Below are 11,100 nucleotides of genomic sequence, written 5' to 3' on the forward strand. Positions count from 1 at the left end.
TCAGTGCATAATGGTATTTTTCCATGGAAAAAAAAAAGAGAAGTGGTGAGTGTGTTATGGTTTTTGATCATTAGAGAAGGAAAAGAGACTTGGTAAGTCTGTGATGGTTATCAGCCATTAGAAAGAAAGAGGAGAAGTGATGCGTGTGTAATGGTTTTTAGTCATCAAAAAAGATGAGGAAAAGTGGTGAGTGTGTGATGGTTTTCAACCATGTGATAAGAAAAGGAGAAGTGGTGAGTGTCTGATGGTTTAGACCATAAGAGAAGAAGAGGAAGAGAAGAGAGTGGCTATGCTTGCTTGTAAGGAAATTTAAGCACAATAATATACATGGAGAACAAAACAAAAGGGAAGAGTATATACGTTGCTTTCTTGAGTAGAATGGAAGCCCTCGATTTTTGTAAAGAGAGAAGAAGGGAGAAGATATATTCACGACTTGCAGGGGAAAGGAAAGTGGAGAGGAATTTTAGCCAAGCCTTGGGGGAAGAGAATGGGTCATCCGATACAGAGGAAGAGGAGTGGTAGGGAGTAGTTGTAGGTGGTTATTCATGGAAGATAGGGAAATAAAAAAAAAAATGAGAGGGCAAAATGGAGGAAAATTTTGGCCAATACATGAGGGAAAAATAGGGAAAATGATTAAATATAGGAAAAATAAGACAACTAAGGAAATTTAGCCAAGTAAAGAGAGGAAATGCAGGGAATTTCAAATTTTGGTAGTTATGGTGGTTAATGGCGGTTATAGGGAAAAAAATAACTTGCTTCATTTTGCTCAGAAAAATTAGGGGAACACAATGATAAGGTTAGTTTTGGTCAAGGCGGACCACATCTAAAAAAATTAAGGTCAAACTATGGGTCTCATCCTAGGAGAGAGAAATTTTTGTGATATTTTTTATGAAAAATTTAATATGTTTTAATTGATTAAATTTAAATTTTTTTAGATTAATTTGACTTTAATTTGAGCTTGATATTGATTTAAATCCAATTCGAGGGCGTTATCATGACTATTATTATTATTATTATTATTATTATTATTATTATTATTATTATTATCCAAATTATTATAGCCTCGATGGATCCCAAACAAAATCCGATTTGTCTATGAAGGGGGCTTATTTAAAAGGTTTCGACAATCCGAGCTCAATCGCGTAGTCGTCTATTTTATAAAATAATGCTCCAATGAAAAAAAAAATTATGTTTGAGTAATTTCATACACGAAAACCCGAAGTACAAATTTCTCTTAAAAAAGATATTAGGTCGTCACCAAACTTTAATGCATTTTTTTCATATGTGATAATTAATTTGATACAACTTACAAAATAAAATTTCAAGAACCACGATGATATGTGGAAATTATGATAATTTTGGAGTGCATTTGATTTAAGTAAAATTTTAATTAATTTTTAAAGTTTGATTAAAGTTGTTTACATTAGATTCCAATTTTAATTTAGTTAATTTCAAATTTTGTTCAATTAAATTTTAGTTTTAGATTTGGAATGGAGTCAGCTCAAGTCCAGGTTGATCCATGGTCAGCTCAGTCATCTAGTGGCATTATGAAAGTGTTTTAGGTCTAGATTAGATTGGGCATGAGCAAAGCAGAAGGATTGATTAAAAATGAGTCAGCAATATATATATATATATAATAATAAGTTAAATATGTTTTAAAAAGAAAAAAAAAATAGCTAAATATCTTGGAATTCGTGGCTTGGTATACTTAAAAAGACAAATGCAGATTTTAAGCGGACAACCGCATCCATTAAAATTCCGACTCCAATAATTTCGGAAAGTAGAGAAAACAGCTACAAACTTTATGCTTTAATTGCTCCGCAACTACTCTGATTTAAAGAAATCTCCAGCAAAGCTGGATGAAAGAGAGAGGGATAGAGAGAGAAAGGGATATACATTCATCTGTCGCAGTCCAAATTGGAGTCTCAATCAAAATATGATAAATTTGACCCGTCTCTTTGGAAATTAAAGCTGAGGAAATTTGCAATAAATAACATGAAAGATTGGTTCCGGCATTAATTTGCCGGCAAACACATGTTTTTTTATCAAATGTCTGAATTCAAAGTAGATGAAAAGAGTTGCATTTCAAGCGGGTTAGGTTGATTTTGAAATTAAGAAAAAATTAATTTAGAACGAATTATGTGCATTGGAAGTATAATTAGAATAAGGAAGAAGAAATGTGATAGACCGCAACCTGTCGAGGACACAGACGTATGAATTTGCAGCTTCGTGGAGTGGACGACTCTTCAGTACCGCATGAGGCTACGACCTACATGTTTGATATACTGCCCGGCAAAAAGAGCTCCAGAACGCGTATAAAGACGTCTTATCTGCAGTATCACAAGGTACACCGCAAGGCTGTCTTATCAGCTTGAAAGAGAGAATTTTTGTATAAAAAATCTTCACATCTCCTCTCAGTTGAAGTTATAACACTACTCCAAAATCCACAGAGTTGCAGGAATCCCCTGAATGAGGGGCTACTGTAGGCTATGCTGCTAGGCATGCTCCTAGGAACGCTACTAGTGAAATCAATACAAATTTAAAATAATAAAGTATTAGGAAAATTTACATACATACCACACAAATGGTATGTGTCTACATACCTTACGATTAAAGTTATCCATTTATGTTTGTAATGCTTTGGTGTCTTAAACTTTTGCATTAAAAAGTTTAATTCGCATTTAAAAAGTTATTAGTTGTGTTATTTTTATGTGATATTAAGGTTTTAATTGTTAAGTTTAGGTGGTAAGAGTATAAATGCACACACTATGTATGTAAATGACCGAATTTATTAAAGTTATGTCATAAAATAGTCATTAATTGTGTATATCATGATGGTTTCCATATACAAAATTAGTAAGATCTGACCCACCATACAACTTTTCAATCTGCAATATACATAGGAAGGAAAATTAATTGATGAACTTAACCTGACATGCCTACTACGTTTCTTACATATAGAAAAGTAAACAATGAATAGAAAGCCAGAAATTTCAACTGGTGATCTTGACAACAGATGACCTTGAAATGCTTTACATAATAGTTAGAAATGAGGTCAGCTAGATCATAATCAAAGAAAGTTCTGCGTGCGAAAATATAGAGAATTTCGGAACAAGTTTGCTCAACAAATTCAGCAATTTAAATGAATATAGAATGCAAAAAGATATGGTTCGGAAGTTAATGATCTAGAGAAGGAAATATACATTTTTGGAACTCTTATTGAGCGAGAAAATGTAATACAATATTTAGTGGATGCATGGCATCCTTAAACATTCAATTCATATGAGTTTCACTTTCAGATCAAATTAAGTAAAGTATCAACACATCAAAGTTTTCCCATCTACATCATCTTTGGTCAAAGAGATACCATCTATGCAAATAATAAGATGAGTACATTTCTTCCTTTCAGTATTTATTGAAATATGATCAACATGGGTGTACTTTTACTCATTTTTTATTAATTGCATAAAATTTTCAAATCGCTCTTGGAGATTGATAAAGAGCATTAAACGATTTATTTAGATTGAATGCTTCTGAGTTGAAACAATTTTTGAATTCAAGATAAGGTTCCATTTAGGCTTTTTTTTGTAAAATTTTAAATTAAAGAATGCATTTTTAATATCCAACTTGTGTAGAAGCAAATGAAGGTTAGTTGTAATCTATAACAAGGATGTCATATCATTTAAGGTCTGTTTGGGGCAGCTGCAGCTTATTGAATACTCTGCTGATAAGCTGATTAAAAATAAACTGTTGATAAAATAAGTGCGGTGACTATTATAAATTTTTATTTTTTTTGAAAAGCCGGACCGCTGCCAGAAAGCTGCTACCGCACCTAGGTAGGTGCGGTGTGAAAACATTGTTTTCAGCATTTTCAAATCGCATAAGCTGCAAAAAAACTGTTTACCTAAACAAGTCAGATGTGTTTTCAAAACGCCACCACACAAAATAAGCTGCCCCAAACTGTTAGTTAATCTTACCACTGCTGCAAATATTTTTATCTTATCAATAATAGATTTGAATAAACTCTTCAACAATCAACCAAGCCTTATAGCTCATCCAACATAAACTTCACTATAACACCCACTTACAACCTAAATCAATATTGCTTTGATGCAAGTCCACCATCTCCAAAGTTGTAATTTTCTCAATAGCACTCAGTTTTTTTTTTTAAATCTCTTCCTTCTACTATTATACATGTCAAACCTCATGCAAATTTTAGAATTTTCATGAAAGTAAATTGAGCGGAAAGAAAAAAAAAAGAGAGGGTACTTATCTATTAAGAGGAGCAGAACTTTGATGTGTTATGATTAGCACATGACCTAATTCTATTAACTTGGAATTAGCTCATTAAAGAGTTATTGAGTTTACTACAAATGGAGAGTAATATCAAAGTAATACAATACAATTGAAATATAATTTTTTTGAAACACTTTAAAGTTGTTTGATATGGTATAAAATAAATACAGTAGTCCACATTTAGGTATTTGGTTTGAAGACAAATGAAATCAGTGTAAAACAAGATTGGTGATCTTATGCAGATGTTGTGGCTGGTGAGGGTGGCTTCGATGTTGTCTCTAATACTAGGGCTTTTCCTTAAGCGTTTCACGATTCCCTCAACGGTGTGGGTGAGTAGTCCTTTGTAAAGAAGTCTGGATTTCCGTCAATAAATAAAGAAATGTCTGAAAGATAAGCCCCTCCGCCCACATTCTTTATTTATAGACGGAAATCCAGAGAGTCAATTGATGCACATTAATAGTCATCAACATAGTTAAAATTTTTTTGAAAAGTAGATTCATTTGTTCTTATCGCAGTTGTCACTGACAAGGAGTAAGAGATTCTGGGAACTTAAAAATGTGCATAAAAACTATGTTAGCGTGAATTCTAAAGAGAACTGACAACCAATAAAAGAGATGTGGCACCATGGGGCCCGTTAAGGACAACACCAAAAATACGTCTAGCCAGCTGATAACCACGGACTGGGAGGAAGATAGTCCCAACACAGATGGAACTCAACTGCCCACCTAAAGTTTGTCAATACAAGGCTCAGGCGAAAAAAATAAACAATGTTTCTGCAACTAGGTCGGACCACAGGCAATTCCCTCGAAACTCCAGAGTATGGCCACCTAGTCCATAAGAGCCAGACAGGAACCAATAGGACTTTCGGATCTATCTGGTAGTAAGCCATTTCTAGCTTATGGCTCCATCCATCTGATCGGATTAGGCTCTTGACCCCATCCAACCAGAAGTCATTTTAGGCTTCCGACCCCATCCAACCAAAAGTCATTTCAAGCACCCAACCCCATCCGGTCAGAAGTCATTTTTTATTGACAACCCCATTCGGCCAAAAAGTCATTTCTGGCACCCAACCCCACTAAGCCTTAAGTTATTCTAAGCTCTCGACCCCATCAGGCTGGAAGTCATTTCAGGCCTCCGACAGCATTCAGGTGGAAGTCATTTCTGGGTGTAGCCTCATATGACCGGAAGTCATTCCAGGCTCCCGACCCTATCCGGTCGGAAATCATTCCAGGCTCCATTAGGTCTTGCACCGTCTCAGACTTCCGACCTCATCAGGTTTATTTTTTGGTTATTTTTTGCACCACAAATCTATTTTAACCCAAAAAAATGTGAGAAATTATGAAATCAAACACATCAGAAATGCCTTGATCGCAAAAGCCTTACTTATTTTCATGACCATTTATTAAATCACTGCTCAAGACAGGTAACCCTTTTATCTTTTTTGAAAATAATACAAGTACCCAGAGGTGTTTAAAAAAAGAAGCCTACTAACAAAGCCCATCAACACATAATAATAATAATAATAATAATAATAATAATAATAATAATGTTATTTGGTATTGCACTTGTGAACAATCCAATCTTTCACACTAGCACCAAGCACATCAAGACGACTCATTTTTACAATGATCACATAACTTCCAAACTCTTACCATGTCATTTGGCAACCCAAGATTAGACAGCTGACATCCTCACCAAATGTCTCTCCATCTCAAGGTTGCTTAAGCTTAGAGACAAATTTCAAATTCATTCAATTGGCACCTACATTTTAGGGGGCATAACAACCCATACTTTAACAAATAAGGAGATGGACCAACAAACCATATCTGTACTTGTGATTCTCAGCCACTTTGACGTAGGGCAATATCAAATCAGCACCATTCATCGTTCTTGTACCTTTCCAAGTTCTATAATACCAGCTATATAACTGTAATAAATCTAAATGAATTGCGAGATACATAATGTTCAATTATACAATACTTCTCCATATTTTCAGTCTCTGTTTCTACTAATCTTTGCTTCAGATCTTCAATCTTCATGGTTAGCGGTCTAACCTCTTGACCAAAAGGCTAGAGATTCCATGCATGAAGAAAGTTGATTACACACACATACACATATACATATGTATGTATATATTTCTGTATGTGTATGTAGAGATGTATGGAGATACATAAATACATAAATACATAAATACATAAATACATACATACATACATACATATATTAAATCGATATTATAACTTAAACTTATTGCTCTTGCTGCCTAGCTGAACTGTAACCGCCCTACCTATAACACCCAATTTTGAGAAATAGATAAATTTCCAACATTTTTAAAATATAACCCAATTTTCACAATCCGAGACATTTGACCAAAGCAATTTTATAAATTCTACACATCAAATCGATCAATTGAATAAATATCACTATACAGGAATCGTAAATGTATGAGGAGATATAAATTATTAAGTATAATTTTAATTAAGATCAATTAAACCTTTAATTAAATCTTTAACTGGATTACTATAACCATCCGGCCTCCTTCACATTTGTCTGCGCATGCAAAGGCTGAATCCAATCGTATGGCTAAGATTCACTCGAAACACAATAAATATTGCATTCCATTTCATTTTCCCCTCTCCTTCACTTCATTTTCACTCGTCTGAAGGTTCTTTTTATTTGTTCGGGTACTATAATTGTGCAACTGGCGTTACCTGCCAAGTGTCGCAAACAAAATTTCGAGGTTTCTAACAGAAATTGAAAGGTAGGAAACTCTCTTTCACAGTGATTGGAATATTCATTCCCCTTCCCTATATTTTTGTTTTGGCATTTGCCACGAATCGGTGCACTTTTTCATTTCTAGTCGTTGTAGTGGATAAACTTGTGTCGAAGACTACAAATTTGATTTGTGGGCTTCCAAACGAGTCATTTTGCAGGAAATCAACAAAGTAAAGGGAAGGTTAGATGAGATGAAGAGAGGATTTGAATTAATTTGTAAAGAGAATTCATGCAGGGCAACCCATTCGAAATAAATATTGACATGTATCTTTGTGTGGGTTAAATTAAGACCTGAGATAAGAGTTTATGAATATCCAAAGAGGTTTACGAATTTCAGATTGTTTATACTAGGCGACGAGCTTGAGACATGAATGGATGAAATATATATTTTATATAAGTCATAATTTCCAACATTACATATCTTTCATTTTATACAATTCTAGCTTGTTGTAACATGTGTTGTGTGTTGTGTGTTGTGTGTTGTGAAAAACAACAATAAAACGAAAAACCTGGATCGAGAAAAACTGAAAAAACAGAAAAACAACAAAACACACAGATTTACGTGATTCGGCAAATTGACTACGTCCATGGAGTTGCAGAGGATTTTATTACTTCGAGGAATTACGCCGTCGAGCACCTCGATGTTTACAAGAAAGATCTCTCTTCCTCTCTCTCCTCACCTCTCTCTCGTCTCTCTCTCCACCAAAGCCATAGAAAGAGGACAAATTAACAAAAGAAACAATGTTTCTTTTCTTGCCTGAAAACCGAAGGGAAGAAAGACAAGCAGCTTTTCTTTGCTTTTTCCCTTGCACACATCAGCCGAAGAGGAGACGCCCTTGGAATAGCAGGTGGCAATCCATCTTCTTTCCAGCCAACAAGCATTTAAATAAAGAACCCTTCGATGCCCATTAAAGGCAAGGCCCAACTTTTCGAAAATATCAAGGAGAAGTTGAATAAATCCAAGATATATGGGAGGCGGGAGAATAATTCTTGAAGGAAGGAATTAGTGAACTAATTAATTCAAATAACTTCCAAAAGAAAAACTGCCTAGAGGAGTGGTGGACTACGCTCCACATCACTTAACAATTCTCTCATTTAGAGACTGGGACACTAACTGCACCACACATTGGTTGTATCGTCCTTTTCCTCAAACGTGATATCCTCCACCTCTGCAACACAAACCACTGTCTTCAAGCGAGAAGATTAACTGAAGCTGCACATAACTTCAATTTCTCAAGAGTAACACCCTTAGTTGACATATCAGCGTCAACACAACCTTGTACCTCCAAACTCTTTCCTGGATTACTCATGTATCTGCTTCCAAATCTCACTGCATGGGCAACATCCTGCTTCAGCTGAAGGCTTTTTTCAACAAGTCTAGCCTGTACCTCTGCAATCAAGCGCAGTCTTCACCTGGTACACCCACTTGTTATGCAATACTGCAATCAAGCGCAGTTTTCACCTGGTACACCCACTTGTTATGCAATTCTTTTGCAATGTCTTTTTCCTTAGTGGAAGTTCTGCCAGCTCCCACTTGCTCGAACTTTCATCTTGCAAGAATTCTTCATAGCTCTATGGTTCTCCATCATCTGTCCGTACAAAATCCGGTTTTCCTACCTTTAGCGCTCAACCACCTTTCAAAAAACTGACTTTTGTTTGCTTCCCCATAATGTACCCCTGGCTCATGTATCCACGCCTGAGTAAACATGTAGTCATATATAGTGTGTCAGTTTTTCTTACTCTGAGTCAGTACTAATGTTTCTTTAGTAACCTTTCAGGTACTATCTGAGAACACTACTAAATGATCACCCTCATTGAGCTGCTCAATAGAAATGAGATTTTTCTTCAATTCATAAACGTATCTGACTTTTTGTAAAGTCCATTTGCTCTTGTTAGGGAGTGCAATACCATTTCTCATCCCCACCATATCCAGAGCTTTTCCATCAGCCAGATGCACCTTTCCAAAGTCGTCTGCAACATAATTTCGCATCAACTCCCAGTGGGAAGATGTATTGAAGGAAGCCCCCAAATACAGTACCTAGTCATCAACAGAACTGTGAACTGTCAGCAATAGACCCCTAAATACAGTACCTAGTCATCAACAGAACTATGAACTGTCAGCAATAGTGCATCATGTATTTTTTCAGTTACCACGTTTGCGTTATCATTCTCCTTCTTGTTAGGATTCATGCAGTTTCTTTTTATGTGGTTAGCCTTGTCACAATTCCAGCAAGTTGTCTGCTGACCATACTTTGATTTTGATCTTCCTCTGTTTGAGTTCCTGTCCTGCGATCTCCTTCTGCTGCGATCTCCTTCTAGAATCAACAATCAGTGTCGAACTCGAACCCGAGGTCTCGCCAAAATCTTTCCTGCGCACCTCCTCAACACACCTCATCAGTCAAAATCAAATCACAAATATCATCATATTTCAGTTTGGATTTACTTGCAGAACTGCTAACTGTCATCCTCATGGCTTCCCAGGTATTTGACAATGAAGCCAACAATATCAGCGTACGTATTTCATCATCAAAATCAATTTCAACATACGACAATTGATTTGTGATATTATTAAACTCATTCAAGTATTGAGCAACAAACACAGCGTCCGCCATCTTCAAGTTGAATAACTTTTTCATCAGGTGCACCTTGTTATTCGTTGATAGCTTTTCATACATACCTGATAAATCCGTCATGAGATATGCAGTAGTCATCTCATTGATGACGTTGTGGGCAACGAATTTCGACAGGGTTAATCGAACAACCCCCAAAACATGTCGATCCAATAAATTCCATTCATTTTCATACATTTTTTCTGGTTTCTTTCGCAGTAACAAAAGATGAAATTTTTTCTCATAGAGATAGTCCTCTATCTGCATCCTCCAGTAACCAAAATTTGTATCATTAACTTTTCGATCCCCGATACCATCACTTCGTCTCCGCCAATTGTTCTTCCTTTCAGCCTCGAATCTGGCTCTGATATCAATTGTTGAGAAAAGTTATAACAATAAAGGGAAAAAACCTGGATCGAGAAAAATTCACAAAATAGAAAAATAACGAAACACACAGATTTACGTGGTTCGGCAAATTGGTTACGTCCACAGAGCTGCGGAGGATTTTATTATTTCGATGAAATACACCGTCGAGCGCCTTAACGTTTACAAGAAAGATCTCTCTTCTTCTGTCTCCTCACCTTTCTCTCTCCTCTCTCTCTCTCCACCAAAGCCACGGAGAGAGGACAAAATAACAAAAGAAACAAGGTTTCTTTTCTTGCCTGAAAACCGAACGGAAGAAAGACAAGTAGCTTTTCTTTGCTTTTTCCCTTGCACACATCAGCCGAAGAGGAGTCGTCCTTGGAATAGCAGGTGGCAATCCATCTAATTTCCAGCCAACAAGCATTTAAATAAAAAAACCTTCTATGCCAATTAAAGGCAATGCCCAACTTTGGAAAATATCAAGGAGAAGCGGGAGAATAAATCCAAGATATATGGGAGGCGGGTGAATAATTCTTAAAGGAATTAGTGAAGTAATTAATTCAAATAACTTCCAAAAGAAAAAGTGCCTAAAGGAGCGGTGGACTAGGCTCCACATTACTTAACATTGTGAACATGTATATGAGCTACATATGAGAATGCCCCTTATTTTTTTCCATTAATAAAATCTTATTTTAGCATTGATTATTTCACTGAGATTGTTGTAGCTCACTCTACATTATTGACTTTCAGGAAGGGGTAAGAAGCACCAATGTGAATAGTCATGTGTGACATGTACAACTTTTGTATTATAGTTTTGAGAGCTTATATAGTTTGTTAAAGTACGTACTTTTATTATGTTGGATTTAACAACTTTGTATAAATATATATATATTTTGGTGATATTATTTCCCACGATTCCAAATATATAAATGAATATGAAATGAAATAAATCATGTATAATTGTGGCGATTTAGTTAAACTAATTCTTTACTCGTTGGATTCTAATTTTGCAAATCATGACAAATGTTGGTGAGAATTTGGTGTGACTGAATTGTCC

This window comes from Phalaenopsis equestris, unplaced genomic scaffold, assembly GCF_001263595.1.
Source record: "Phalaenopsis equestris unplaced genomic scaffold, ASM126359v1 Scaffold000002, whole genome shotgun sequence".
NCBI lineage: Eukaryota > Viridiplantae > Streptophyta > Magnoliopsida > Asparagales > Orchidaceae > Phalaenopsis > Phalaenopsis equestris.